Raw genomic sequence first — 4,849 nt, 5'->3', positions numbered from 1 at the left:
ACTTCGTGCTGCCAAGGGCCTTGCCCGATTTTCAAAGCAAATTGGAAGCTTGTGAGCAACTTCAATGCTCTAGTGTTGTTACACAAACCATACCCATGAGCAACTTTGGAAAAGCCTTGCTCCCGTGGAATCCCATTGGATGAATTCATGCCGGCACGCTTTGGACGGTCGTACATGTACATTAGCATAGCAAAAACTAAGGAACCAATCAATGCATACGCATAAAGAAGCCGTGCTTCAGAATGACACCTCAAGGATGAAAGAAAACCTTGCTATGTTGAAATGATTGGGTTCTTACGCCCATAACAAGCCGTGCTTGTAATTGATGGCGATAACAACCCCGTCTGCAGAAGTCGTGCTTGTGCCATGATGCAACATGCTATGGAGGAAAGTAATATTGTAACAGGACTTGATTTTGAGGTGTTTTAGCAATAAATTTTGTTTTTCTAGGAAGTTTTGGTCGTTTTAAAGTTAGTCCACTGTGTAGAAAGATGTGTGGGTTGTTTTCGTCCAATAAAAAATTTTGATCCAAAAGGCACTTTCTGGGGCATTTTTGAAGGTGTTAACGTGGGATTTTGGAAAAGTGTTGTATGAAGCGATTGAAGCCTGTGTTATAAGGAACAACTTCGGTTCTCTGAGTCTTTAGAGATTTTGATGTTTTGACGCTCGTTGAGGGCCAAAGATTAAGAAAAAAGTGGGATTTGCTGTTTTTGCATCGTTTTTATAGAAAATGCTGTTTTGCAGGTTGATTTTCAGCAAATCAGAGCAAGCTATGGAAATTTTCAATCACATAGTCGTCGAAGAGCGCAATGAGGGCAACAAGATTGTGTGAGACGGACTTGGGCTGTTTTGGCTCCGTTTGGGAGTTATGTTCATTTGAAGACAGCTTTAAAAATCTAACCTTTACGGATCGCTTCGCGATCACGTTCTTACCTTATTCTCGCAGGTATACTTGGCGCGCAAGTCGAGTCGACTGAACGCCAAAAATAGAAAAGCGGCTATTTTGAGAGGTCGCATGCTTTTGGAGGAAAAATCAGAATAGAAGGACGGGTGGTGCGTTTTGGGGATCATTCACCGATCTCTTCTTTTGCGAGTGCGAGTGCGAGTACGAGTGAGAGTGCGAGTGCGAGTGCGAGTGAGACACTGCATGCAAGCGAACTGAAGCTCGAGGGTGGTCGGGAGGTTCGAGCTCCGTACAACAGAGTGCACCCATATATTTTATTGCTCCTCTGTTGTATTAAAACTCTGCAAAATCCATCAATACAAAGATCTCTTTCTCTATCTTTTGCTGTCTATTTCTATTATTCTGTTCCTGTGACAATTGGTATCAGAGCAAGCGGTTGATTCTGGACATGGACGCATACGAGAAGAAGATAAAGGAGCAAGAAGACCTGATTCGGCGACTACGAGAAGATTTGGAAATTTCAAATCGGGAGCGTGCTGAGGCTCTGCGGGGCAAAGCAGCACGAGACCCTGATATCTATGTGGAGCTTCATGGCGAACAAGAAGACGGGAACCATGCTATTCCACCAGGAAACAATAATCATCGAGTCGGCGTTGGGGCACCTAGCGATGGTGATGGTGGGAACGGTGGTGATGGACGTCGAGGTCGTCAACACGGAAGAGAACGGGATGACGGCGAAGAGGAAACTAATGAAAGGAGAGGACGAAGAAGGAGACGTGATGAAGAAGATGCAGATGAAGATTCTGAAAGTGTAGCTTTGCAGCAAGTCTTCAAGAAGGCAAAGATTAACGATTTTAATGGCATCGAGAAAACTGGCGAAGATCTCGAAGCATGGATTGAAGAGTTAGAAGATTATTTTGCATTGAAGAAGTTCTCTGAAGAAGCAAAAGCAAAGGTTGCATTTGTTCATCTTCGACAAACCGCAAAGCTTTGGTGGAAAGCATACCTTAAACAGCGAACAAAGGTTACTCCAATCACTTGGGAGGAGTTTAAAACGCAAGCGTATAAAAGGTACTGTTCTCCACACTATGAAATGGATAAAAAGATGGAGTTTTACAAGTTTCAGCAGCAACCTGAGGACGAGCCAAGTCTTACTGTACATGAGTATAAGGAGAAGTTCATGCGACTTCACAAGTATGCACCTGAAGTAGAAGGAGAGGCGTTGACAAACAAATTTATCGAAGGACTGCGTAAAGATCTGTATTATCAAGTAAAGGGTGCGGGGGCTACCGATTTTCTGGATGCTATTGCGAAGGCCGAAAATTATGAGAAGAAGGTGAAGTATGAGAGCCGCAAATCTACTCCAAGTAGAATTATATCTACCGGGCATAGAACGCAGAATAGGCCTTTCCAAACAAACACTGAACGAAGGAATTTTTCAAATAATCAGAGAAGACCACCTAATAATTTTTCAAATCAGAATCAGAATTTCAATCGAAATCAGAGTACAAATCAGAATGCTGTAAACAACCGCAATCAAAATTTGGGTCAGAATGATGCAAATCAGAATCAAAGAAGACGACAACCGCTGCGGTGGCAACATGATCCTGCTTTTCTAGAACGAGCAAGGAACTTTGGGTTATGTTTCCGTTGCGGTGAGCAAGGTCACAAGACGTTCGAATGCCCAAATAAGGAGATCGATCAGGCAGTTCTTGCACGAATGGAAGCCAATATGAATGCGATGGACACCACGATTGAGGAAGCGAGAGAGGAAGGTAAGTGCTCTGAAATTCCTATGAAATGTATGACAACGTCTATTCATCATTTAAGGGCATCCATTATAAGAATTCGGGGTAAGATAGAAACTGAAATTGTGAATTTTCTCATTGATTCGGGAAGTACCCATTGTTTTATGTCTAACAAGCTTGTGCAGACTTTGAAATTGAATTCTGATTCCCACATTAGGAGACCTGTAGAATTGGCCAATGGGAAGAAACATTATACACAGGGTCATATTCAAAACTTACCTTTTTTGTTGAACAAAGAGAAACATTCGGGAGAATTTTATGTTATTGGCATGGGTGAACGGGATGTAATTCTGGGAATGGATTGGTTGGCTGTGAATCATGCTTTGATTGATTGTGAGAGGGGTGAATTGGTTTTTAGAAAACAGAGATGGTCATGCGATTAAAGCTGAGGAGAGAAATACTAAATCACTTCTTATTTCTGGCATGAAACTTTTGAGGGGGGTGAGACAAGGGTGTGAGACATTTCTTGTGTTTGCTAACGAGATTAAAGAAGAATGTGGGAATAAACACAAAGAAACAAATCCAGAATTTGTAGAGGATCTCTTACATGAATTTAAGGATGTGTTCCCGGACGATCTTCCTGGTATGCCTCCGCCTAGAGCGGTAGACCATGCCATAGATCTATATCCAGGAGCAACACCTTATTCAAGGGCTCCATACAGGTTCAACATTGATGAGCTTAAAGATCTCAAGATACAACTTGATGATCTTTTGAAAAAGGGTTTCATTAAACCTAGTGTATCTCCTTGGGGTAGTCCTGTGTTATTCCAAAAGAAAAAGGATGGTACATATAGGTTATGCATTGACTACAGGGGATTAAACAAACAGACCATCAAGAACAAATATCCTCTTCCTCACATAGATGAATTGCTTAGCCATTAGAGTGGTGCCACAATATTTTCAAAGGTCGACCTTCGTTCTGGCTACCATCAAATCCGCATCAAGACTGAGGACATTCCAAAGACTGCTTTTCGTACACGTTATGGGCATTATGAATTTACAGTTCTTGCTTTTGGTTTGACTAATGCACCATCAACTTTCATGTGCTTAATGAATAATATTTTTCACCCGTATCTTGATGACTTCATTCTGGTATTCTTGGATGATATTTTTGTGTATTCTAAGAATGAAGAAGATCATGCATTGCACTTAAAGAAAACATTTGAGGTTTTGCATGAACATAAATTGTATGCCAAAGCAAGTAAGTGTTCTTTTGCAAAGGATCAGATTGTGTATTTGGGAAGAGTGATTTCTAAAGAGGGGATTCACATTGATCTTGACAAAGTTAAGACTATTGTGGAGTGGCCAACACCTAAGTCATTAAGGGATGTGAGAAGCTTTATGGGTCTAGCACAATATGAGAGAGCACACATTAAAGATTTCTCTAAGATAGCAAGTCCTTTGACCGAATTGACCAAGAAAGACAAGGGTTTTATGTGGACTTCTACCTGTGAGACTGCTTTTGAGACCTTGAAGGCTAAAATAGTGGAAAATTGTGTTTTAAAAGTTCCTGAGATGGGCAAACCATTTGTTGTGTCATGTGACGCTAGTGGTGAACAATTAGGTTGTGTTTTGACACAAGAAGGAAGAGTGGTTGCATATGAGTCTAGGAAATTAAGACGACATGAAATGACTTATGCAACATATGATCTAGAATTGCTTGTTGTTGTTCATGCATTGAAACATTGGCGTCATCTTTTGCTTGGTGTCAAATTTGAATTGCGTACTAATCATCAAAGTTTGAAGTATATTTTCACTCAGCCATTGTTAAACAACAGAAAAAGGAGATGGATTGAATTGCTGGCTGAGTATGATTTTGATTTGAAGTATTTGTGTGGAAAAGAAAATAAAGTTGCAGATGCATTGAGTCGTAGGCCCATGTGTAATTTGTTGACTATTGTGCAGTCCAATTTGATTGATGAGATACATGCTGAAGTTAAAATGATTCCTTTTATATGCCTATTTTGAAATTCTTGCGTGAGAATATTGGTGAGATGTATGAAAACACATATCACTTGTATAAGGGAAATCTGTATTATTATGACCGCTTATGTATTCCTCCAAATTCTTCTTTTAAGAGTCAAATTCTGCATGAGTGTCATAATTCACCTTTTTTTTATCATCCTAGGTTAAATAA

This window comes from Adiantum capillus-veneris, chromosome 8 (assembly GCF_014529385.1).
Source record: "Adiantum capillus-veneris isolate H3 chromosome 8, ASM1452938v2, whole genome shotgun sequence".
Classification (NCBI taxonomy): Eukaryota; Viridiplantae; Streptophyta; class Polypodiopsida; order Polypodiales; family Pteridaceae; genus Adiantum; species Adiantum capillus-veneris.
Note: the sequence above shows the minus strand (reverse complement) of the source record.